The 7265-nt window shown below is 39.8% G+C and overlaps 1 protein-coding gene across 2 annotated transcripts in view; it reads right to left on the bottom strand.

The window, feature by feature from the left end:
- Positions 1–7265, bottom strand: part of mpp2b (MAGUK p55 scaffold protein 2b) — a 526590-nt gene that overhangs the window by 294537 nt on the left and 224788 nt on the right. The window contains exons 5-6 of one of the 2 annotated variants that reach the window (XR_007265228.1): positions 4420–4657; positions 1487–2104 (exon numbers count right to left, since the gene is read on the bottom strand). The exons of the other annotated variant lie outside the window; for it this stretch is intronic. The gene's annotated coding sequence lies outside the window, so the exon portion shown is untranslated. Of the gene's footprint in view, positions 1–1486; positions 2105–4419; positions 4658–7265 lie in introns of those variants that run through there. 2 annotated transcript variants of the gene reach the window in all.

Raw genomic sequence — 7265 nt, 5'->3', positions numbered from 1 at the left:
GCTGCATCCATAAATTGGAGAGGCTAGCAGGATTGGAGAAGCTGAAGTGAGGCAAAGGTTACTGGATCCAGGAGGTAAATGGTTTCAGTTCACCAACTACCTGCCAATACATCTCCAGCAACTGCCCCAGCTACACCTCCCAAAAAGGTTCAGGTGTCCCTTGATATCCATCCTCCACTTTCCAGCTTCTCCAATCCTGCTAGCCTCTCCAATTTATGGATGCAGCCTATGCTCAAGGTCTACCCATTGTAAGTTTAGCCACCCTTTTGACCTACCTGGTTCCACACAGGAAACAAATCAAGTTTCTAATCAGGTCCAAATGCTAAGATTGAGGAATACCAGTGTTTCCATAATTCCTAATCACAAAGCTCCCTCTGAATTCATGCCCGACTCTAATGTTTATTATATGTTCATTATTTATCATAGCCCATGTCAGTTCCAATTTATTCTGTTATATGTTGGTATTATTACGTGTGCAGTGATGAAGAATCAATATGCAAATCAGCATGCAGGATGGAAGAGAATAATTGTTCCAGTTTTTATGTTTGAATCAGGAAGGTTTTCACATCTGTTTGTGCTATTCTAAGAGAAGCACGCTGGAGTTGAATCCTTGATTTGCATAACATTTTGACTCATTATCAAACATTTAAAGGCAAGCAGCTTTCTGTTAAATCCAATGGCTGATTGGTGCTTACCCTGAGAGATCCTCCATGAACTGCAGTGAGATTTTATTTTAATCTTTTCCCAACAGAGTCTTGCTGTTTATTTGCCATTGCTAGATGGGGATTACAGAATAGCAGAGGAGGAAATCCACTTTGCACACTCTCAACAAGACTGGCAAAGGAAGATTTCTATTCTTTGCAGTTTGAGAAGAAAAGAATATCCTCTGGTGGTCCAATGAACTGGATCAGTACATAGTTTCAGAGGAACCTGTACCCAAATCACTAGGATTCTCTAAACCTACCACTCAGTGAGTGCACAATTTTTGATAGGGGAAATGTCAATAAAACAGCGATGCCAGATCCTAAATCTGATATCCAAGCGTGCTAGATTCAAAAGGTGTAAATTCAGCCTCAGCTTCAATTCTTTAAAGGAATTAGTTCCCTGTATTGAACAAAATGCATTCAGGGCACAATATGACTTATCGTCATTTGATGCTGCCTATCATTTACAACTTTATACAAAGTACAAACTGGCACTTACCAATGCTGAGAAAATATTGTTTGAACTTAAATTATTCTAGCACCTGGCACCATCTCTTACAGATGTAAATAGTTTCATCGACACTGTTTGAAATATTGGAAAATAGTTTAATCACACGCAAAGCCTGGTGACTATTTGTAAAAAGCATCAAATTAGGAAAAAATTTTGATGCATAACTAAGGAACAAAGTTGCCTAACCTGGATATTGTAACTATTATAGAGGGAAATCTGTATACTATGAATTGGAGATGTACAAGACAACAACAGAGTCACCATAGTGGAAGAAAGTGGGTTTTATCACAACATAAAATTAAAGTAGGTCTTTGAAGATAACACTTATGAGTTGAGTACTCAAGTAAATTATTGAAAACAGACCATAAAGCAGCATAATCTTGTTTAGTTTCAAATATGCAGGAAATAGCACAGGGCCAATTTATTGCCACTATATAATTGGAAGTCATCTATGATTCCTTACTGGTGAGTGATCAACAGATTATGGCCAAATACAAGAGAAAGCATCTCGACTTAGAAATCAGCGTTAAAACTAGCAAATACAGTCAATTTTTTGTAAAAAAACATAAGAAGAAAAGCAAGGAACTAACAAGCAAAAAGCTGTTTTTGCATCTGGGGTCAAACAGGGACCGTTTCCCTTTCGAGCAACAACCAATTTACAGTCAATGAATGATGACTTCACCCAACTCCAATCTATTGGAACTGGCTTTCAGTTAAATCCTGTTTGGCTTGTTGTACTTGATGCTGCAGCACTCTCACTCTGAAGGTGATGTTATAGTGTCATACAGTCATACAGCACAGAAACAGACACTTCAGTCCAACCAGCCCTTGCCGACCATAATCCCGAACTAAATATCCAGAGTAATTGAGCTTGTTGCATATGGTGTTCCTGGAATTTGGTGGGGAAAAGTTATTGAGTCAAAGAGTCACACAGCATGGAAACAAACCCTTCAGTCCGACCAGTCCACCCGACCATGTTCCCAAACTACACTAGTCCCACTTGTCTGTGCTTGGCCCATATTCCTCCAAACCTTTCCTTTTCATGAACTTATTCAAATGACTTTTAAATGTTGTAACTGTACCTGCATCCACCACTTCCTCTGGAAGTTCATTCCACACATGAACCACTCTGTAAAAAAAGTTGCCCTTCATGTCCTTTTTCCTTTTTGAATTTTTCTTCTCTTGCCTTTGAAACATGACCCCTAGTTTTGAACTCCCCAACCCTAGTGAAAAGAGCCTTGTCATTCACCTTATCAAGTCCCCTCGTGATTTTATAAACCTCAAAAGGTCACCCCTCAGCCTCCTACACTCCAGGGAGACAAGTCCCAGTCTTTCCAGTCTACATTTAAATCTCAAACCCCTGATTCCCAGCAACATCCTGGTAAATCTTTTCTGAATCCTCTCCAGTTTAAAGGTATCCTTCCAAAACAGAGCAATAGGAACACAGTGCTCCAGAAGAGGCCTCAATTACATCCTGTACAACCTCAACATGACGTCCAACTTGGTGGCAGAATGAGCACAATGTTCCCTATCGAGTTCATTCCTTTCACAACCATGTACAATTTGTGCTGCTGAAATGTACTTGAGCTTCTGCAGGACAGTCCTCAAGGTACTTTTACCCAACCTGATCAAATACACGATTTTTTTTAGAATACGGTGCTCTTTAAGTGTAATTCAGGGAGTTTTATGGAGATTTCTCTCTGTGAGCTCTAGTGCGTTCTCCCACACCAATCTCTGCTGCACACCTCATTACCCACACTTCTATGGCATCGCTCTCACACCGTCCAACAGGGCAGGTGCCCACTGCTGGGACTATCTAGGTTTCAAGTCACCTGTGCCATATTTAAAGCCCAGTTGTGCACCAGGTCAAAAGCTTCCAGCCACAAATAGCTGTCCACAGTAGATGTAGTGGGAGGGAAATGAAAACAAAAAGCTTCTAATGGCACTGAGGTAGCATGGGTGACACTTCATGGGAAATAGATTATCACATTCGCAAATATACGGGCACTTTAAGTCATCACCTGTCTGATCGACTGTCATGTAGTTGCAGTTGCAAGAATGAAGCTACACGTGCCGTCTGTCTTTAGTGTCACAAGTTTTTTCCTAACACTCATCATGGCATATCATCCTTTCATTGTGGGAGCATCACATGTTGTAAAGTTTTCAAAGAGTTGTTAACAGTAAATTTTAAGAAAAAACAAATCAGAAGAAAAGCAAGGAAAGAACAAGCAAAAAGCTGTTTTTGCTCCTGGGGTGAAACAGGGACCATTTGCCTGTTGAGCAACCACAAATTTACAGTCAGTGAATGATGCCTTCACCCAACTCCAATCTATTGGAACCGGCTTTCAGTTAAGTCCTGTTTGGCTTGTTGTACTTGATGCTGCAGCACTCTCATTCTGAAGGTGATGTTATACTGTCATAGAGTCATGCAGCACAGAAACAGACCCTTCAGTCCAACCAACCCTTGCCGACCATAATCCTGAACTAAATATCCAGAGTAATTAAACAAATCAGCTGGACCATGAATTAAATCAGAATGCTAATAATGAAATTCTTTGTTGGGAGCAGATGGAAAATATTTCAATACTCTAAATCTCAAATCTCAGGCATACAATTTACTAGACAAATCTATGTTGGACCAAAGAACCAAAGATGAATTAACCACAGGAGGTTGCAATATCACCCCTTTATGAGCCGACTCTTTGAAAGACGTACACGGTTAGTCCCACTCTCCAACTTGTTCCCTAGATTGCAGTTATGTGTTTCCTTCTTCAATATTTATTCAATTCCTTTCTGAAAAATTACTGAATGAGCTTCTGCCACTTTATTTCAGCATGAATCACTATATGAAAAAAATCTCATATCCTTTTCTTCATTTGTCAATCATCTTAAATCTGATTCATGGCTGCCCTTCTGCTTTTGGAAACATTCTCCCTCACCTGCTCTATCAAAATTCCTTGTGATTCTAAACAACTATATCAAATCTCCTGGTAACCTTGTCTGATCCAAGGAAAATATAATCAGTTCCACTTGTCTCTCCATGTAACTGGAGGCTCATGTCCCTGGTACAATTGCAGAAAATCTCAATGCACCCTTTGTAAAACATTGATATCCTAAACTATGATCCTCCAAAGTTGGCACTATACTCCAGCTGGGATGTTAACAGTGATTTAGAAAGGTTATGCATAATTTTCTTTCTCTTACATTCTGCCTCTGTAAAGGAAAAGATCCTATGTCTTTTTAATCAGCCTTAACTTGTGCTATCTTCAAGAAAGCTTTACACATATCTTCCCAGGCCAAGCTGTTCCTATGAATGCCTTTAGAATGATACCAGTTTAGCCCTTTTTCATTAATCGTTCACAAGATGTAGGCTTCATCAGCGAGGCCAGCTTTTCTTTCCAAATCCTAATTGACTCTCGAGAAGGTAGTGGTGAGCCATCTTCTGAAAGAGAATGAATGCCAAAAGAATTCAGCACATTGTTGTGACACAGAGGCTAGACAGCCTAAGAACATCAAATTTACTTCACTACAAGGATACTAATGAACAGGATGTGTTTTGTTAAAAACAATCCCGTAGACATTGCATTGTCCTTTACCAAGCTTAGTTTTTTGTTCTAGATTTATTTAATTCATAGCATTTGAATTCTTCCTCTTGCTATGGTGCAATTAAAGTCATGTCTCTAGAAATCTCAGGTTGCTATTCTGATAGGATAGACATTATACTACCATACCCTGTAACTATACTTATATTGTTATCCACCTCATTGTTCCTGCAAAAACGTAATCACTTCATATTTCTGTGATAAATTGGATCTGCCATATTCAGACAAGCCAATTTCTCAGTCTATGGCTTTCTGAGGTCTGCGACTATATTTCTCACTGTTTACTGTGTCTCTAAGATCTTTGCCACCTTCATTTTGAGATTATGCCCTGTATATCCAAGTCCAAGGTATTAATATACATCAAAGAGCAGAGATTCCAATATTGAACACTTGTGTGCAACTTGACACTTTACTCCAATCTGAAAACATGTTCTCACAGCTGCTGTCTGTCCATAGCCAAGGAAATTTGCATGCAACCATGCCTTACAAACAATTCTGCTGACAAGTTTATTGTATAGTATGTTATTAAACATGTTCCCATCTTCCTACTCGGAAGGCTGCTCCTGCTTCTGAGCTCGTCAGCCTCCATCACGTCCCTTCTTTGCCTGCTCCAGTTACACACAATACAGCATGCTGGGATTGTGCAGCATACTCTGTCTGGAAAGTATTACAAAGCCACCCTAGATCATTCCAGGCATCAGAACCTCATCATCAAGTAACATCCATCTCTTCCACAATAGCCCAATGGAAGAATGGTTAGCATTGTTTCAATGCTTGGCTGCAGTCAAGGGGTTGCAACATGGATTCATCAGCCATTGTTACAGAGAGTATTCACCATGCAAGTAAGGGCAGCACGGTGGCTCAGTGGTTAGCACTGCTGCCTCACAGCGCCAGAGACCCAGGTTCGATCCCACCCTCAGGCAGCTATCTGTCTGGAGTTTGCATATTCTCCCCATGTCTGCATGGGTTTCCTTCGGGTGCTCCGGTTTCCTCCCACAGTCCAAAGATGTGCAGGCTAGGTGGGTTGGCCATGTTCAGTTGCCCATAGAGTCCAGGGATAAGTAGGTTAGACATGGGAAATGCAGGGTGAGGGGAATGGGTTTGGGTGGGATGCTCTTTGGAGGGGCAGTGTGGACTTGTTGGGCTGAATGGCCTGTTTCCACACTGTCAGGATTCTATGATTCTAACCTGACCCTTAAAATGAAGCAGGAGCCAGAGAGTTATCAAGGATATAGGCATCATGGCAGCTTCCAGGGTACCTGACCCAAAAGTCCAAGATGCGGTGCTGATAATCACAGATGATTGGGTCAATGTATTTGTGATGTAGACTGGGTGATTCATATGTAAATTTTAATATTATTTATTTTAAGAAATGGATTTTACTGTGTTTCTGAAAAGCTTAACGATGAAGTCATAGGTTTTTCTATAGACATGTTAATTTTTTTTAAAACAGCTTGAGGGAATAGCTTTTGGAACTAATGGGTTTGCATTTATTTAGGAGGGTTATGACTGAGCAAGGTTAATAACTGCACAGCAAGGTTTCTGTTAGAAACTTCTGACTTAAAACTTAAGGAAAACACCAAAAGCTAGAAAAAAGTATTTTTTTTAATATTTGGGGTTTTGGGGCAGTTCTGCCGAAATCCTTGGATTAAGATGGAGGTATAAAGCAATTCTCTTGAGAAGAGGAGAAGATAGTAAAGCTAGATTAAGTTAGAGTAAAGAGTTTAGTGTTGTCCCAGGCCAGAAGTGTTTGAATATAACCCTGAAGTGGTTATTTGAAGCTGAAAATACATCACCTTCTAAATTTAAGCTCCAAAAAAAAATGGCTATGAGAATTTCCAGACTGGGACTTGATGTCAGGGTTATCCTTTCAGGTACTAGAAAAAGATTTTTCTCTGGTGTCAGAACTGAACAAGAGGTGTTTTAGGTACTGGAAAGGGGTGTTTTGGGATCTGTAAAGAAGTATTTTAGGATTAATAGGATTATGTTTTTATCATGCACTTCAAAATTTTTAAAGGCACATTATATAAAATGTTTGGTCTATTCTATTTTACATGAATTTCTACTGTTTAATAGACTTTAGTTTTATTGCTAAAACCAAACCTGCAACATTGCATGCTTATGATTCAGTGAGAGGCCAGAAACAAAACAAATATGATCGATCAAGCCAGACTTGTTGAGTAATAACACCAGCTGGGATCACAACAATCTCTGATCTATTGATAGAGTCAGCTGTTTCATGATATGGTTCTCTCAACTACAGCCTGTGTGCTCTGACAGAATAAAACCATTTACTCCATTCAATCCAGGAATGGTGGTAGCCATTTATAATTCCAATTGTGCATTTGTAATTTGGCCGAGGATGGAAGTGTCTGCCAGCTGACACTTTCAAAACTGCACTCTCTATTGACCTGAGATAGTCGGAACTGCAGATGCTGGAGAATCTAA

The sequence above is a fragment of the Rhincodon typus genome, chromosome 30 (assembly GCF_021869965.1).
Source record: "Rhincodon typus isolate 14 chromosome 30, sRhiTyp1.1, whole genome shotgun sequence".
NCBI classification, from domain to species: domain Eukaryota; kingdom Metazoa; phylum Chordata; class Chondrichthyes; order Orectolobiformes; family Rhincodontidae; genus Rhincodon; species Rhincodon typus.
This window is presented reverse-complemented; position numbering and strand designations above follow the sequence as displayed.